We start from the raw sequence: 18,966 nt of genomic DNA on the forward strand, positions 1-18,966 counted from the left end.
CTCTTGAGCCCAGTATCTTTTCTTTCTTTCTTTTTTTTTTTTTTTTTTTTTTTGTTGAGACGGAGTCTCACTCTGTCACCCGGGCTGGAGTGCTGTGGCCGGATCTCAGCTCACTGCAAGCTCCACCTCCCGGGTTCACGCCATTCTCCTGCCTCAGCCTCCCGGGTAGCTGGGACTACAGGCGCCGCTACCTCACCCGGCTAGTTTTTTTTTGTAGTTTTTAGTAGAGACGGGGTTTCACCGTGTTAGCCAGGATGGTCTCGATCTCCTGACCTTGTGATCCGCCCGCCTCGGCCTCCCAAAGTGCTGGGATTACAGGCTTGAGCCACCGCGCCCGGCGAGCCCAATATCTTTTCTTACAGAGTCTGATATTCTTGCTACTTACTTAGATTATGTAGGCTTTTTGCAAACTTTTTCTCATAGGTCGTAAAAAATTTAAGCTTTAGTTGGTCAGTGCTGGGAGGATTACACTTTCTTAGTTAAATACAAACCAGAGAGACTTTGCCCTACTGCCCGCCCTCCTCTGAGGTACTAGAAGTACTAGAAGTTCCACACTTTGGCTTCTGTTCTTACTGCCAGAATTTGCATTGTTACAGGCCAGCCAGGCACATTCTTGTGTCTTTTGTTTTTGAGCTGTTTTAGATAGAGTTTAAGACCTGGAAGTCACCATTGCCTGATTCCCATGGGAAATCTTCTCCAATTATTTAGAGAAAATTCTTCTTGTGGGAAAAAAGGGGGAAACAAATAACTGATTGTTTAGAGGGTCATAGAAAGAAATTTCCATATATGACCCAACTTCCTTGCCAGTGTTTGGGAAAGCTGTGGTTTTGTGAGTCAAGTTCCTACTACCACAGAACGGACGTGGTTCCAAGAGAGGGTTCTTCATGGTAAAGATGAGAAATACCTTGAAAGTACAGCTCTGAGCCCAGACATGTCATTGAGCATAACGTGGTTTTTGATAGATTTCTTCCTCCACAGGCTTTGCTCTCACTCCTCCCCACTTGAATGAAATACTTACATATATATATGTGTGTATTATATATATATATGTATATTTTAATCATAATGGAGACTTAGTAAGCTTAAGGGCCTGGTTTTTGTTTTTGTTTGTTTTTAAGGGGAATTATTTTGAGATCTGGAAATTACACCCTGAATGCAGTACATTTTTAAAACTGAGCGTCACTGGGAACTAAACATTGCTACTCTTAAGCTTACAGAAGAGCAGAGGGAGACGAGGAAGGAAGGGGTTGACTAGCCACAGAAACTACTCTTGAAAGACACACCTTTCCAGTTCAAAGAAGCTTTACTAGCTTTTTTTTTTTTTTTTTCTTTCTTTCTTTCTTTCTTTTTTTTTTTTTTTTCTGAGACGGAGTCTCGCTCTGTCACCCAGGCTGGAGTACAGTGGCCGGATCTCAGCTCACTGCAAGCTCCGCCTCCCGGGTTCACGCCATTCTCCTGCCTCAGCCTCCTGAGTAGCTGGGACTACAGGCGCCCGCCACCTCGCCCAGCTAGTTTTTTGTATTTTTTAGTAGAGACAGGGTTTCACCGTGTTAGCCGGGATGGTCTCGATCTCCTGACCTCGTGATCCGCCCATCTCGGCCTCCCAAAGTGCTGGGATTACAGGCTTGAGCCCCACCGCACCCAGCCTCTTTTTATTTTTTATTTTTTTGGTTGAGATGGAGTCTTGCTCTGTCTACCAGGCTGGAGGGCAGTGGCTTGATCTGGGCTTGCTGCAACCTATGCCTCCTGGGCTCAAGCGACTCTCCTGCCTCAGCCTCCTGAGTAGCTGGGACCACAGGCATGCACCTCCAGGCCCAGCTGATTTTTGTATTTTTAGTAGAGGTGCGATTTCACCATGTTGGCCATGCTGGTCTTGAACTCCTAACCTCTAGTGATCCACCCACCTTGGCCTCCCAAAGTGTTGGGATTACAGGTGTGAGCCACCATTCCCAGCTCTTCACTAGCCCTTCTAAAATGTGCTTGCAGGCCAGGCGTGGTGGCTCATGCCTGTAATCCCAGCACTTCGGGAGGCCGAGGTGGGTGAATCACCTGAGGTCAGGAGTTCAAGACCAGCCTGGCCAACATGGTGAAACCCCGTCTCTACTAAAAATACAAGAAGGCCGGGCGCGGTGGCTCAAGCCTGTAATCCCAGCACTTTGGGAGGCCGAGACGGGCGGATCACGAGGTCAGGAGATCGAGACCATCCTGGCTAACAGCGTGAAACCCCGTCTCTACTAAAAAATACAAAAAAAACTAGCCGGGCGAGGTGGCGGGCGCCTGTAGTCCCAGCTACTCGGGAGGCTGAGGCAGGAGAATGGCGTGAACCTGGGAGGCGGAGCTTGCAGTGAGCTGAGATCCGGCCACTGCACTCCAGCCTGGGCCACAGAGCGAGACTCCGTCTCAAAAAAAAAAAAAAAAAAAAATACAAGAAATTAGCCGGGCTTGGTGGTGGGTACCTGTAATCCCAGCTACTCAGGAGGCTGAGGCAGGAGAGTTGCTTGAACCCAGGAGGCAGAGGTTGCAGTGAGCTGAGATTACACCATTGTACTCCAGCCTGGGCAACAAGAGTGAAACTCTGTCTCAAAAATAAATAAATAAAAATAAAAATAAAATGCACTTGCAGATGAGTCACAGTTGCATGGGGGTAGTGGTTTGAATGTACACTCTGACAGGTGCCTGGAGAAGCACAACATCAGTGACTGCCCTTGACTGCTTCAGCACACTGGCTAGAGTCAAGCTTCAAGCTTATTCCCCTGTTGAATGAGGAGAACACCAGATTCCTGTCTCCTTCTGACCCACCTGGGGTGCACCTCCACACTCCTGGCGTTAAGATGCACCACACTCAGAGGAGTCATTAGGGAGGAAACAGCCACATCACCTTGAGTTTCTGAAAATCAAATGAATGGCAATGCTTTCACTGACAATGACATTTCAGTGCAGTAAAGTACAAAGAGTTGGAGCTTCCAAACTCTCCCCACAGTTCCAAGCTCTCCCCACAGTCTTAGTGGAATTGCGATGGGCCTTTGATGGGCTAGTCCAGTTCATGTGCTCCAAGTAGCATGGGCAGCAGTCTGAACCCAAGGCCACCTGGCTTGCAGTCCTTCCCAGAATGCCTGTTCCACAAGTCTTGTCATTCGGCTTGTTCTCCCCACTGCGCGGTGCCAGTTAGTTGGGCTGAGCTAGAATGCAGTTGTCTCCAGATACGGCTACTGTGAGGAGTAGCCCACTTTTCTTTTGTCCACAATGGGGAGAAGCTTGGAACTTGGGCCAATGTCAAGAGCAAGAAACCAGCTCTGAGGCTTTCCTGAAGACCCACTTCCTCTGAAAAATCGCTCTTGATTCCCCCAGCCCATGGTGATAGGTCCCTGTGGAAACTCTGGAGTCCTCACTGCCTTTATCCATTGCTTCATGTTTGGTGTGTGTTGCCTTGTAGTGGTGGGAATCTTTTCATCTGGATACTCTTCATCTTCCCAGCAAGTTGATGTAGCGCATGTGCTTAGAGGAGACCCTTGTTAATTATTTGTCTGATTCTGGTCTTGAGAGGTAGCTGATCTCTTGGACACTAGCAGGATCACACCTCAAAGCTTTAAAGAAATGTCTTTAGGGATTCTTAGAAAAATTGATTTCTTAGAGCTCCCGGAGCCTTGAGAGGCATTAGACAGAATTCTTGAGCTGAAATTAGCTGGTGATAATTGGCTCAGAAAATTCCTTATTCCCTCTGCCCAGTAGAGTGTGTGTTGTCACCAACTTTTGGAGCCTGTCCCTGGGGTCTTCATGTCTGTGGCAGGATTCCTGGGAATGAATTCAAGTCCTGGTGGAGCTGGATTGAGTTTCCAGAACCAAAATTGTCTCCATTTCTGTGAAGAAAGAAAACTCAAAGGATTGATTGGGCTGACAAGCCAGGCTGGAAAAAGAGGACTTGAGCAGTTACGTATGTCCTTCAGTGACTGGCAGGAGGGTGTAAGGGGCCAAGGAGGCACAAATGCCTTTAAGTGAGGGCATGGAAAGTCATCCTAAGCAAAAAGAACAAAGCCAGAAGCATCACATTACCCGATTTCATACTATACGTAAGTCTGTAATAACTAAAACAGCATGGTACTGGTACAAAAACAGGCACACAAACCAATGGAACAGAATAGAGAACCCAGAAATAATGCCACACATCTGTAGCCATCTGATGTTCCACAAAGTTAACAGAAACAATGAGGAAAGTACTGTCTGTTTAATAAATGGTGCTGGGATAGCTGGTTAGCCATATGCAGAAGAATGAAACTGGACCCCTACCTTTTACCCTCTTCAAAAATTAACTCATCGTGGACTAAATATTTAAATGTAAGACCTCAAACAATCCTAGAAGAAAATCTAGGAAACATCATTCTGGACATTGGCCTTGGAAAAGAATTTATGGCTAAGTCCTCAAAAGCAGTCACAACAAAAACAAAAATTGACAAGTGAGACCTAATTAAAGAGCTTCTAGTCAGGTGCGGTGGCTCACGCCTGTAATCAACACTTTGGGAGGCTGAGGCAGGCGAATCACAAGGTCAGGAGATTGAGACCATCCTGGCTAACATAGTGAAACCCCGTCTCTACTAAAAATACAAAAAATTAGCTGGGCGTGGTGGTGGGTGCCTGTAGTCCCAGCTACTCAGGAGGCTGAGGCATGGTGGTGTGCCTGTAGTCCCATTCTACTCAGGAGAATGGCGTGAACCCGGGAGGCACAGCTTGCAGTGAGCCGAGATTGCGCCACTGCACTCCAGCCTGGGCAACAGAGCCAGACTCCGTCTCAAAAACAAAAAAGAGCTTCTGCACAGCTAAAGAAATTATCCACAGAGTAAACAGACAACCCATGGAATGGGATAAAATATTTGCAAACTCTGTTTCCAACAAAGGTCTAGTATCTAGAATCTATAAGGAACTTAAACTAGTCAACAAGCAAAAAATAGATAACCCAGTTACAAAGTGGAACAGAGACGGGAAGAGACATTTCTCAAGGAAGACATACAAGTGGCCAGCAAACATGAAAAAAAGCTCAACATTGCTTATCACCAGAAAAGTGCAAATTAAAACTACCATGAGATGCCATCTTACACCAGTGGCAGTTATTTATGAAGTTAAGTGCCTCACACCTATAATCCTAGCATTTTTTGGAGACTGAGCTGGGAGGATCTTTTGAGGCTAAGAGTTCAAGACCGGCCTAGGAAATGCATAGCAAGACCCTGTCTCAACAGAAAGTAAAAAAAAAATTAGCCAGGCATGGTGGCATGTTTCTATAATCCAGCTACTTAGGAGGCTGTGGCAGGGGATCCCTTGAGCCCAGGAGTTTGAGGCTGAAGAGAGCTATATGATTGTGCCACTGTGCCCCAGCCTGGGCAACGGAGTAAGACCCTGTCTCTTTAAAAAAAAAAAAAAAAATTGAAAAGCCAAGCTGGGCATGATGGCTTACGCCTGTAATCTCAGCACTTTGGGAGACCAAGGCGGGCGGATCACCTGAGGTCAGGAGTTCGAGACCAGCCTGGCCAACGTGGCGAAACCCCGTCTCTACTAAAAATACAAAATTAGCTGGGTGTAGTGGTGCGTGCCTGTACTCCCACCTACTCCGGAGACTAAGGCAGGAGAATTGCTTGAACCCGGGAGGCAGAGGTTGCAGTGAGCTGAGATTGTGCCACTGCTCTCCAGCCTGGGCAACAAGGTAGAAACTCCATCTCAAAAAAAAAAAAAAAAAAAAAAACAGTAAATTCTGAAAAAATAACAGATGCTAGAGAGGCTTTGGAGAAAAGTGAATGCTTATACACTGTTGGTGTGAATGTAAGTTAGGCCACTGTGGAAAGCTGTTTGGAGATTTCTCAAAGAACTTAGAACTACCATTCAACCCAGCAATTCTGTACTAGGTATATACCTGAAAGAAAACAAATCATTCTGTCAAAAAGACATAGGCACTTTTATGTTCATCGCAGCACTATCTATTCACAATGGCAAAGACATGGAATCAACCTATGTGCCCATTAATGTTAGATTGGATAAACACAATGTGGTATATATATGCCATGAAATACTACACAGCCATAAAAAAGAATGAAATCATGTCTTCTGCAACAACGTAGATGCAACTGGAGGCCATTATCCTAAACAAATTAATACAGGAACAGAAAACTAAATACTGCATATTATTCTTACAGGTGGGAGCTAAACATTGGGTATTCATGGACATAAATATGGCAACAGTAGATGCTGGAGACTACTAGAGGGGTCAGGGCCTAGGGTTGAAAAATGTACCATGCTTAGTACCTGGGTGATAGGATCAGTTGTACTCTATACCTCAGCATCACACGATATATCCAGGTAACCAACCTGCATATATACCCCTGGATCTAAAATAAAAGTAGAAATTCTAAAAAAGTTAAATCTAAAATAATAAAACATAGTACCATGTTGCATCATGGGGGAGAAAAAAAGTGAGGGCATGGGCTGGTCCAGCTCTTTCTGGTAGAATGTGTCAGATTGTTTGGTACTTATAAAAACCTTCTGCTACTTTGTCTTTTGGGTGTTGTTTGTTTGTTCGAGACAGGGTCTCACTTTCGGGCTGGAGTGCAATGGCACTGTTTTGGCTCACTGCAACCGTTGCCTCCCAGGCTCAAGTGATTCTCCTGCTTCAGCCTCCCAAGTAGCTGGGATTACAGGTGCCTGCTACCACACCCAGCTAATTTTTGTATTTTTTAGTAGAGACGGGGGTTTCACCATGTTGGCCAGGCTGGTCTTGAACTCCTGACCTCAGGTGGTCCACCTGCCTCCACCTCCCAAAGTGCTGGAATTACAAGTGTGATCCACCACACCTGGCCTCCTGCTACTTTGAAGTTAGACTCTCCTTGCCTGAAGTGACTGGCCCTTCCATCTAGCTCCAGAAGTTCTATGCTTATCTTTCTCCATGGACCTAATACTCATTAATGGACCTTGATTTTAAAAACTAGCCAGAGGTGACCCGTGGACCTAAGAGACGTGTGCCCTTGTCTAGGACCGAAGTCACTGGGCCACACCGACCTGCACTTGCTCTCCAGCTGTACCCCCGTTTCACAGGGGTCAGAGTCTTGCTCTGTTACCCAGGCTGGAGGGCAATGGCTCGATCTCAGCTCACTGCAACCTCCGCCTCCCAGGTTCATTTCCTTCCTCTGTCTCCACCCAAGATGGCTCCTTCCTGAAGAAAACCAGGCCATTTCAGTATGCCTACCCTCACTGAGATGAGGGGACAAGACACGAGGCTGAGAATATGTGAGAAGGAGAGAACAGGTCTCTGCCTGAGGGATGGGGTCTGAGTTAGGGTGAGCTGGGACTTTTCTGCACACAAATGGAAGTTTAAATTGAGACTATGCTGAAGGGGAGTGCAAATCAAACAGCTAAGGAGAGCTTGAGTATTTCACAAAGTCTTCAAAGCGCTGCTTCCCTAAATATTAAAATATTTCGCTATAAAAAGATGGGGCTGGGAACCATTTGATAAAGTAAGATTTGGTCACACCAGTTAAAGGAACAGCTAGTAAACGCTTCTCCTGACCTCAGATGATCCACTTGCCTTGGCCTCTCAAGGTGCTGGTAAACACTTCTCAAAACCATTTGACCACAGAGTTAAGAAGCATTCTTTCATAGAGCATCTTCCCAAAACATGGAATGTATTTTTGGAAAAACTAGATTAATGACATTAAAAAAATTACAAAGAATGAAAACTTTTTTTTTTTTTTTGAGTCAGAGTCTTGCTCTGTCACCCAGGCTGGAGTGCAATGGCTTGATCTCGGCTCACTGCAACCTCTGCCTCCCAGGTTCAAGGGATTCTCCTGCCTCAGCCTCCCAAGTAGCCGGGATTACAGGCATGTGCCACTATACCTGGCTAATTTTTGTATTATTATTTTTTTTTCTGAGACGGAGTCTCGCTCTGTCGCCCAGGCTGGAGTGAAGTGGCTGGATCTCAGCTCACTGCAAGCTCTGCCTCCTGGGTTCCCGCCATTCTCCTGCCTCAGCCTCCCGAGTAGCTGGGACTACAGGCGCCCGCCACCTTGCCCGGCTAGTTTTTTGTATTTTTTAGTAGAGACCGGGTTTCACCGTGTTAGCCAGGATGATCTCAATCTCCTGACCTTGTGATCCGCCCGTCTCGGCCTCCCAAAGTGCTGGGATTACAGGCTTGAGCCACCACGCCCAGCCAATTTTTGTATTTTTAGTAGAGGTAGGATTTCGCCATGTTAGCCAAGCTGGTCTTGAACTCCTGAGCCCAGATTATCCACCCACCTCAACTTCCCAAAGTGTTGGGATTACAGGCCTGAGCCACCATGCCCAGCCAAGAAAAGAACCCTTGAAAAGAAAATTCAGAAGGATAGGGAAACTGTATTAAGGATCTGAGTTGAGAGTTTTGCCTTATTTTTCCATTTACTTACTAGAACTTAGGAGTATGCTGGGCTCTGAAAGGAGATGTAGGAGGGAACCTTTCAATAAATATTGATCCATACTTGCAATGAAATAAGTACCAGAGACAAACTGTCCCCCACCCTTGCTTGGGAGCCTCGTAGAAGCTATGACCCATCCATCCACCTGCTGCATGGCTCAGCTCGGTGTTGTGGTTTTGAATCTGAATGCTTTAGGAAGGACATGTTGGCTCCAGACTCAGCGTCTCCTGTTGATTTAGTCTAACCTGCTTCTCTGATTCATTTAATTTTCTGCACCCTGTCAGCATTTATGCTTGCAGCCCATAGAGTGAAAGCAATCACGGTAATAATAAATGCAGTATAACCTTCTAAGAACCCATGTCACTATGCGTGCTGCAGATCATTCTTTGTGGGAGGACTGTCTTGCCCACCATCGCGTGTTTAGCTGCATCTCTGGCCTCTGCCACTAGATGCCAGCAGCAATGCCCCACCCATCCTGGTTATGACAGCTTAAAATATCTGCAGACAGTGCTAAATGTCTCCTGTGGGGCAACACCTTCCCCAGTTGAGAACCACTGGCATATGTGAAAGCACAGATACAAGAAAAAGAGCAGTGGAAGGCTGGGCGCGATGACTCACGCCCGTAATCCTAGCACTTTGGGAGGCCGAGGCGGGTGGATCACCTGAGGGTCAGAAGTTTGAGACCAGCCTGGCCAACATGCTGAAACCCCATCTCTACAGAAAATACAGAAAAATTAGCCAGGCATGGTGCCGGACATCTGTAATCCCAGCTACTCGGGAGGCTGAGGCAGGAGAATTTCTGGGAGGTTGCAGTGAGCTGAGATCTTGCCACTGCACTCCAGCCTGGGCAACAAGAGCAAAACTCCATCTCAAAGAAAAAGAAAAAAAGAGCAGCGACTAGCATAACTATCCATGGATTTCATGATGCGGGCATTGGTACTGTTTGCGTGTTTGCCCCCTCCAAGTCTCCTGTGGAAATGTGATTTCCAACGTTGGGGGCTGGGGCCTGATACCTGATAGGAGGTGACTGGATCATGGGGGAGGATCCCCTATGAATGGCTGAGCACCCTCACCTTGGTGATAAGTGAGTTCTTGCTCAGTTAATGCGAGATGAGGTTGTTCAAAGGTCTGTGACCTCTCCCCTCTAGTTCTTCTCGTGCCATGTGAAGTGCCTGCTTTGGCTCCCATTTTGCCTTCTGCCATGAGTCAAAGCATGCTGAGGCCTCTCCAGAAGCCAGGCAGGTGTGAGCACTTCACTTCCTGTATAGCCTGCAGAACCTCTTTTTTTACCCAGTCTCAGGTATTTTATAGCGACACAAAAGCCTGAATAACATAGGCATAGATCAAGAATGGTCTCAAACACCACATCAGGGTGTTTAGGTTTTATCCTTTGGACAATGAGAAATTGAGTATTTCAAGCAGATGTTAGGTATTTGCCACTGGATACCTCTGTGCAGGATATACTGGAGGGGTAGACAACTGAGGAGGTGAGAGTAGTCTAGAGTCAAGGCCCTAAAGTGTGACTCAGTACAGCAGAGGGGGACCTCAAACTTGGTATGCCCTAAAAAAACCCACTATGCAGCCAGGCGCGGTGGCTCAGGCTTGTAATCCCAGTACTTTGGGAGGCCAAGGCTAGTGGATCACTTGAGGTCAGGAGTAGAGTTGACAGGACCTACCAGCAAAGGGTGGAGGGGAGAGAGGAGCCAAGGGCGACTCAGTTATGCTACAGTGACGGGGAATTGGCGTAAGTTGGAAGAGGAGATATAGGAGGAAGAACCTGTCTGAGGGAGAGCATAGTGGCATTGTTTGTTTGAGACAGGGTCTCACTCTTTTGCCCATACTGGGGTATAGTGGCGCAATCTCAGCTCACCGCAGCCTCTGCCTCCTGGGTTCAAGCAATTCTCCTGTCTCTCAGCCTCCTGAGTAGCTGGGATTACAGGTATGTACCACTATGCCTGGCTAATTTTTGTATTTTTAGTAGAGATGAGGTTTCACCATATTGGCCAGAATGGTTTCAAACTCCTGACATTGTGATCCACCTGCCTCAGCCTCTTGAGTAGCTGGGATGACAGGCGTACACCACTATGCCTGGCTAATTATTGTATTTTTAGTAGAAATCCGGTTTCGCCATGTTGGCCAGACTGGTTTCGAACTCCTGACATCAAGTGATCCACCTGCCTCAGCCTCTTGAGTAGCTGGGATGACAGGTGTACACCGCTATGCCTGGCTAATTTTTGTATTTTTTTTTTTTTTGAGGCGGAGTCTCGCTCTGTCGCCCGGACTGGAGTGCAGTGGCCGGATCTCAGCTCACTGCAAGCTCCACCTCCCGGGTTCACGCCATTCTCCTGCCTCAGCCTCCTGAGTAGCTGGGACCACAGGCGCCCGCCACCTCGCCCGGCTAGTTTTTGTATTTTTAGTAGAGACGGGGTTTCACCGTGTTCGCCAGGATGGTCTCGATCTCCTGACCTCGTGATCCGCCTGTCTCGGCCTCCCAAAGTGCTGGGATTACAGGCTTGAGCCACTGTGCCTGGCCTAATTTTTGTATTTTTAGTAGAAATCGTGTTTCACTGTGTTGGCCAGGGTGGTTTCGAACTCCTGACATCAAGTGATCCACCTGCCTCAGCCTCTTGAGTAGCTGGGATGACAGACGTACACCACTGTGCCTGGCTAATTTTTGTATTTTTAGTAGAAATCACATTTCACCGTGTTGGCCAGACTGGTTTTGAACTCCTGACATCAAGTGATCCACCTGCCTTGGCCTCCCAAAGTACTGGGATTATAGGCGTGAGCCGCTGAGCCTGGCCGCATCGTGGGTTTTTTAGGGCAGGCTGAGTTTGAGGTCCCTGCAGGACACCCAGCTGCAGCTGGGCAGGAGGTCAGGGTCTGAGCTCAGAAGAGAGATGGAGATTGAGGAGCTGGTGGCTCTTACTTGGTTGCTGTAGCTATGGAAGTAGAGGGGATGATCCAGGTGACAGGAGGGAGGAACAAAGGAAGAAGCTGGTGCCCCTCCAAGGTCCATCCTGGCCTGGCGGGAGGAAGGAGACTGAAAAGGGGGGGCCAGAGAGCTGGAGGCAGCTCTGTCCACCAGAGGCTTATGGCTAATGGGACAGATTTGACAGTTAAGAAACAGATCTATATACGATGAAGGCCCCAGAGCATGACGGTGTCAGTGTATGCTGCTGCCAGCATTGTGTGAGTTGAGGGTGTGTGAACTCCAGGAGGGCTGGATGGGAGGGGAGGGGTGGGCCACAGCCACATGGAGCTTTTTTGGGTGTGATTCTGAACCCTTTCCATTGATGGCAGAAGTTAGAAGGGAGCTGCTTCTCCAAATTTGCAGGCCCAGGTCCTCCCCACTTGCACAATCGGCAGGGTGTTCCCCATCAGGAGACATTATCATCTCCCATCAAGGGGCAGGAAAACCAACCTTGTTTGCTTTCATAACTTTCTGTGTGTGATTTTTGACTGGGGGATGGGAAAAGGGGAGAAGGAAATATTAGTGCTTCCTGTTGTTTTCAAGACTGTTTATGAATTGCATTTTATGGTCTTTTCATTTTGTGACATCAAGCATATGAAGCATGATAGCCATAGAACTGGGCAATGGAAAAATGTAAAGAAAACCCAACTGGGTGCAGTGGCTCATGTTTGTAATCCTTGTACTTTAGGAGGCCGAGGCAGGCAGATCACCTGAGGTCAGGAGTTTGAGACCAGCCTGGCCAACATGGTGAAACTCCATCTCTACTAAAAATACAAAAATTAGTTGGGCGTGGTGGTGTGTGCCTGTAATCCCAGCTACCCGGGAGGCTGAGGCGAGAGAATCGCTGGAACCCAGGAGGTGGAGGCTGCAGTGAGCCAAGATTGCGCCACTGCACTCCAGCCTGCCTGGGCGACAGAGCGAGACTGTCTCAAAAAAAAAGAAAAGAAAGAAAGAGAAAATCCCGGCTCCATTGACTTCACACACTTAATATAAAAGTTCCCATTTTAATAATTTTAAATATATAGTTTTGTGGCATTAAGTACATTCACACTGTTGTGTAACCATCACCACTATCCATCTCCAGAAGGCTTTTAATCTTGCAAAACTGAAACTCTGGATCCATTAAGCAGTAACTTCCCATTCTTCCTCTCCCTAGCCCCTGGCAACCACCATTCTACTTTCTGTCTCTGTGAATTTTACTATTCTGAGTGTCTCATATGATTAAAATCATACAGGGTTTGTCCTTTTATAACTGGCTTATTTCACTTAGCATGGTGTCTTTTTTTTTTTAAAGACAGAGTTTTCACTCTTGTTGCCTAGGCTGGAGTGCTATGGCGCAATCTCGGCTCACTGCAGCCTCTGCCTCCCGGGTTCAAGCGATTCTCATGCCTCATCCTCCCGAGTAGCTGGGATTACAGGTGTGTGCCACCACGCCTGGCAAGTGTTTGTATTTTTAGTAGAGATGGGGTTTCACCATGTTGGCCAGGCTGGTCTCTAACTCTGACCTCAAGTGATCCACCTGCCTTGGTCTCCCAAAGTGCTGGGACTACAGGCATGAGCCATCGCGCCTGGCCAGCATAGTGTCTTTTCAAAACTCATCCAAGTAGTAGCATGTGTCAGAATTTCCTTCCTTTTTATGGCTGAATAGTATTCCATTGTACATATGTTTCACATTTTCTGTATCCATCCATCAGTGGACGGTTAGATTGCTTCCACCTTTTGGTTATTGTGTGAAATATCGGGGGTGGGAATATCCATTTGTGTGTCTGCTTTCAGTTCTTGGGTTTATACCTGGGGTGTCCCTTGGCTTTTGCTGTATGATTGACTCCTGCTGGGTACTTCTGGGACTGCTCTCTTTGTTACCTTTTTGTTCTAGCTTCTGGGAGAATCTTAGGTGTGTCCCTAGGCTGGGTTTTGTGAACAGTCGGAGAGCCATTACTGAGTCCCTGCCTACAAAGATCCACACCTTGTCCACTGGCACCATCCTAGGGTTTGAATCAGGAAGATTGACGTTCTAACCTCAGTACTTCCACTAATGTGCCTTGTGATGTTACAAAGCTTGCTCGTCTTCCTGTGGGCCTCTGTTTCCACACAAACGCAATGGGAAAGTAGAACTCAGTGATCTTCGGGGTCCCTCCCAGGTGATGGACAGTGAATGCACAGTAGTCTCCTAAGCCCGGTGACCAAGGAACCAAGGTGGGCACGAAGAAGGCAGAGCCCCAGATGCCTGCCATGGATAATGCGATTCAGCTTCCCGGAAACCTGGGACGGTTAGATGGCTTGCGTACTTGCTGAATTCTGGCACATGCTACCTGGCTCGTTTTGCGAGTAAATGTAGCAGTAATTCCCCTTAAAGCAAAACTGTATGTTATATATTATCCACCCTCTGTTGAGAGAATGGGACAGAGAGAGGCGGGATAACTGGTTTTACCATAGATTTTTGGCAGATGTCACCAACTAATACTGTCAAGAATATTTTATAGGCAAATTTTACCTGTTGTTAGGACTGCAGTTTGGTCACAGGCCAAGGAAATTTTAATCTTTTTTCCTCACTTCTTTTAAAAGAAAAAAAAACTAAAGCGCAGACTTCCTTCTCCTTAGCTTGAACTGTGAGCAGGAGTCCACGCTTTCCTTAACTAGGAAGGTGAGTTCCAGGAAGTTACCACATGATCAACTTTCAGGCCTCTCCAGTGCACATAAAAATTGTGGACTTGCCTGGGGCTCCCTGCTGTTGTTTGGAGAGTAGGAACTAATCCTCCCATTAGTTCTTTCTCTGCACCACCAGGGAACCATCACATCTACCAATGACTTTGTGTCTTCTTTATCTCATCTGTAAAAGGCGGATCCTGTTTTTGTTTTCAAGAATGTGTTAGGGTATTGGGATGACTAGAACCCATTTGGAGCACATGTGAAAATGTATAGCATTTTCTTTTTAGGAGACACTTTAACCATCTAATTAAAAAAAAAAAAAGACAAGTCCAGATACTAGACCATCAGTTTTTTAATATATGGAAAATTTAGAAGCAATTTTCAAAAATTTCTCACTGTGACTGGAACTAGGTTATGACAATACAAGGCTCCTAGGGGAAAAATTTATACTGGATAAAACTCTAAAATAAATGAGTATACTAAAAAACACCAAAAATCTGGCCAGGGGTGGTGACTCACACCTGTAATCCCAGCACTTCGGGAGGCCAAGGTGGGCAGATCACTTAGGACCAGGAGTTTGAGACCAGCCCAAACAACATGGTGAAACCCCATCTCTACAAAAAATAGAAAAAGTAGCCAGGCGTGGTGGGAGGCACCTATAATTCCAGCTACTCGGGAGGCTGAGGCAGGAGAATCACTTGAACCCGGAAGATGGAGGTTGCATTGAGCTGAGATTACTCCACTGCACTCCTGCCTGTGCAACAGAGCCAGACCCTGTCTCAAAAAAAAAAAAAGAATGGCTGCAAGAAGTAAACAGAGGATGTTTACTCCTATTTTGTTCCTTACAAGCATAGCTAACAAAGAACCTTGTGAGTATTGGAATAATAAAATGTTGTTCCCATTTAAGTTGCGCATGTAAGTTTTTAGACCTGCACCACAGGTTTTTAGAATCTTTGTCTCTGGCTGTTGGATCATGAAAGACCCCTTTTGCTTCAGCTGTAAAACAAGGCAAATTTTACACATAATAGAAACCATTATATATGTGTATTGGTTTAGGGAAGCCTATTTTTTTAACATTCTGTTTCCTGATAAAACCTTAGAAAAATCATATTGTGTTTAAAAATTGCGGATGTTCTCAGCAACTCAAGGGCTGACTGACAATTTCTGGTTTTGCTGGTACTTGTCTACAATGGAAGTTGGAAGCTTAGTCGGAGTAGAAAAGTTGTAAATTTGGTGTCTTTGTGACAAATGGCTTTTATTTCCCAATAGATTTCTTTATAAAATAATTTAAACTTGATTTTTGTTTGCATTTGAATGCAATTAAAAAAAAATCTGGCTCTTTAATAAGTGCAAGACATTAAATTTATTGTGAAATATTAGGTCACTGGGTGGAAAGTTTCTTCCCTGATCATCCTAGCTTCACATTTTTAGTTATGTGAAGTACACATGTTGATAATATTTTGGTTTTCTCCTGCCTGAAATCTTCAGTCCACCTCCATGGCAGTCTGTAGAATGAAGCAGCTGTGGTCCGTGGCCAGGTGTGCGTCCTTTGCTGATGGAAGAGCTGATCTGCAGATACCTGCAGGAGGAAGCCATGCATGACGTCTGCTGGGATATGATTTCCCCCCATACTCCTGGAAAATTAGAACCGTTTATAGCAGCCTGGTTCCAATACACTGGCAGGGCAAGGACTGGCTCGTTCTCTTACACACACAGTGTGGCTGGATGCACTCATAAATGAAAAATGATCTGAGTGCTGTGGGTGGGTGGGGCTCTGGAGCTCAGGAGGTGAAGCCGGGAGGAGAGAGAGAGAATCTGCTCCTCAGCTTCACAGAGCATGGGGAGCTGGCAGGAAGTTGGAGCACGCATGGCGCAGCTTGTATTTTTGTTGATAGTTAATAACCCAGGACTTTAGAGACCTGAATGGAGAAGGGAAATGAAGCACAACCAACTTTGGAGTCTGTCCCATTCCAGAGGCTGCTGAAGCATAGCAGACCACGCTCACCTGACCAGCTCATAAAGCAGGTAGGAGGGGAGACCTGAGCGGTGAAGAGAATCACATTTTCTCTCTGAACACAACTTACAGGTCTTCCAAGGGTTTATTATTTTTTAATTACATGAGAGATGAGCAGGTAATAGTAACATAAAAGACTCAGCTTGAATTGTGTTGATACCTGCCCAAGCAAGAGTTTTCTCAGTTACTAGTTTGATGACCAAATGACAGTTTTATTCTGAGTTGCTTTAAGAAAAAAACAAAAGCATGCAGCATTGAAGCTAAAACTCGCTTAAAAATTGGCAGATGATAAATGAACTGCAGACACTCTGTTTTAGAACAAATACTTTGAAGGGAGTCAACCAGAAATTGATTTTCAGGCTTGACTGTGGCTATATTTTCATATTTCAGAGCCAATGAGGTGCTCACTAATTTTTGCTGGCTTTTGTAAGAAAGGAGGTGGATGTATAACAGCTGTGAAATATCCAGAAATTGACTGGGATCCAGAGTGAAGCCCGAATGCACTAATGTTTTCTCCATTAAGGCAGGCTGCCTCTGCTTGGCTTCTAAGTCAAGGCATTGGAAAGCAGTGTGAAAGTGAAGTGTGAATCCTGAATATTTGTCATGGAGTGGGGGGAGTGCAGAGGGTTGGAAACTGTCACAGTGACGTTTCATACTCAGAAGTAGAAAATAAATGGGGAGGACCATGGGTGGCAGCCACATGCAAGGATAATTTTAAAACGGATTTTTGATTCCCGTGATTGTAGCCGAGTCTCAGGGTGTTCTTTCCGTTGTCAAGGTTTGGGGCTTGTGATAAGAGAATTAGAACAGAATAAAGATCATCTCCAGCCCCAGGTTCTGAATCATTTCTAGACTTTGCTTCTCCTGGGCAATGGGATGATCTGACGTGTTTTCCCCCACGAATGAAGTGGCCAGAGTGTTGGGGGATTGGGCTAACATGGAGTAGGCTGGATAGAAATGGCACGTGTGATCAGCCTGAGAAGAACGTCAGAGGTAGGTAGAGAACTTTGTTTCGGCAGAATAGCCCAGCCTGAATCCTGGAACTCTTTTGCATTGAGGTTTGGAGAACCTCAATGAGGGCTTCAGCCCCGTAGCCACAGGGGTGTGTCTGAAAAGGCAAAAGTGGGACTGCTTGGGTTGCTACTTACTGCCTGGCTGGCATCCTCATGCTGTGGTCATCCTCATGCCGTGGTGGCCACGTTTTGTGGCTTTGCATTTTAGTCCTGGAGGGCTGGGGGGTGGCTGTGTTTAGTCAAGCAAGCCCACACCATTGCTAGTCTCTTTCTCGGTGTGATTTCTCAGCATTACACAGCTAGCCTTCTATGGGAGGAGGAACAGCACCTCCTGTAGTCTTTTAGGAAACTTTTTCACCCCATATTCCTGCCATCCCCACCCCAATTCTTGCCCTTTCTTGCTTACTTTCCCCCTGTTGTGTGTGACCCCTTTGTCTCCCACCCTTCAGACTGATCTGTCCCAGGTGCTATCTGCAGTGACTTAAGCTGAGTTGGGGACAGGCTCCTTCCCAGGGTTCCTGCTGGAAGCGGTGTTCAGCAAGTTATGGCCCTTAGGCAACTCCAGCCTGCCCTAGCCTGTTTTCATATGGCCTGGGAGCTAAGAATGTGTTTTATGTTTTAAAGAGTTGAAGAAACAAAGAATATAGGACAGAGATAGTGACCCACAAAGCCTATCTGATGTTTAGAAAACCAGTAAATTTGCTGGTTTGCTGGTCAGACTGTTGATTCCCCTGCCCCACTTAGAGACAGAGTTTCACCATGTTGGCCAGGTTGGTGTCAAACTTAAGACCTCAAGTGATCCACCCATCTCAGCCTCCCAAAGCACTAGGATTACAGGCATGAGCCACTGCTCCCAGCACCCCACCTTGACCTGTTGATTTTTTAATATCATTGGTGAATACTGTGATTAGTGGGTTGATGCAGCAAATTAAGTCCTCAGCAATTTGAACGGGCTTTTGTTTGGGAAACTGATTTTAGTTTCTTAGTCTGTATTAAATGCTATCGCCTCCAAATGGGTAAATTCAGGATTTAGGAAGTTGAAGCTTTTCTGCAGGGTCCCAACAATAGTAAAGAAATACTAAATGAACTGTATGCCCGTGGTTGGATTTTCACCCTCTTTCCTGGTTTATGAACCCGCTGGAGAAGACAACTATGAGGCCAGCCATGTATTGACTGTGCGCCCTACTGGAAGAACCCAGTGGGAACCAAAACTCAGCTAATACATACAAGTCATTCACTTCTTTCTCTTTTGCGTACTGAATGCTGGCTAGACTTCCACAATCTGAGAGTGTTTGGTGTTGCCACTTTGAAAAAAAAGATGTTTTTTGTAATTAAAAAAAAAAAAAAAGACAGCTGAATACCATGTTTTCTCATATTTAGAACAATGTTTCTTTATTGCTAAGAAAGCTTACTGTAGGCCCTCCAACCTTACCCCTGAACAGGCAGTTCTCCTCTACCCAGCATAGTATTTCATTGTTAATGTCATTTCTAATAAAGGAAGAGGAAAATCTGGTGACCTTGTTCATGTTTAACTTGTGTCGAAACTTCAGGCCTCGATATGGAGCCGTCTTGTGTAAGTAGCTTTTTGTCCATTGCAGAAACACAGGAAAGCATCTCACAGGAGATTGTCGTTTACTACCAGGACATTTCAACCATCTCTCCTCCTGTATTTGGAAATTGGATGTTGTCAGTAGAGAAGAATGGGGGTGGGGCCCAGTTTGACAAAACAAGTGAGGAAGGATGAAAATATGAGAAGTATGGCGCCCCGCAGGAAGGAAGGCCTGGAAAACAAGATGGCGCCTGTACGCTTGATGAGCCAGGCTGTCAGCTGGGAGGGGTGGGTCCTTTAGTCTGCCATGGGAGCTGGGCAGCACTTCTATATTTAGAAAAGGG

At 46.2% G+C, this 18,966-nt stretch overlaps 1 protein-coding gene and 1 long non-coding RNA gene across 7 annotated transcripts in view; one reads left to right on the forward strand and one right to left on the reverse strand.

Moving 5' to 3' along the window:
- Positions 1–18,966, forward strand: part of PDZD2 (PDZ domain containing 2) — a 493,831-nt gene that overhangs the window by 297,614 nt on the left and 177,251 nt on the right. The window contains exon 1 of one of the 5 annotated variants that reach the window (XM_033179278.1): positions 15,664–16,071. The exons of the other annotated variants lie outside the window; for them this stretch is intronic. The gene's annotated coding sequence lies outside the window, so the exon portion shown is untranslated. Of the gene's footprint in view, positions 1–15,663; positions 16,072–18,966 lie in introns of those variants that run through there. 5 annotated transcript variants of the gene reach the window in all.
- On the reverse strand, positions 15,394–18,747 carry LOC117064986. Of its 2 annotated transcripts, none has more exons than XR_004429778.1 (2): positions 17,209–18,747; positions 15,394–15,625 (listed from the first exon to the last, which is right to left on the reverse strand). It is a non-coding gene; the product is annotated as an uncharacterized LOC117064986 (long non-coding RNA). The 2 variants fall into 2 exon arrangements; XR_004429779.1 differs by lacking the exon at positions 17,209–18,747 and adding an exon at positions 15,999–16,032.

Source organism: Trachypithecus francoisi, unplaced genomic scaffold (genome assembly GCF_009764315.1).
Source record: "Trachypithecus francoisi isolate TF-2019V2 unplaced genomic scaffold, Tfra_2.0 Lachesis_group2, whole genome shotgun sequence".
Taxonomy (NCBI): domain Eukaryota; kingdom Metazoa; phylum Chordata; class Mammalia; order Primates; family Cercopithecidae; genus Trachypithecus; species Trachypithecus francoisi.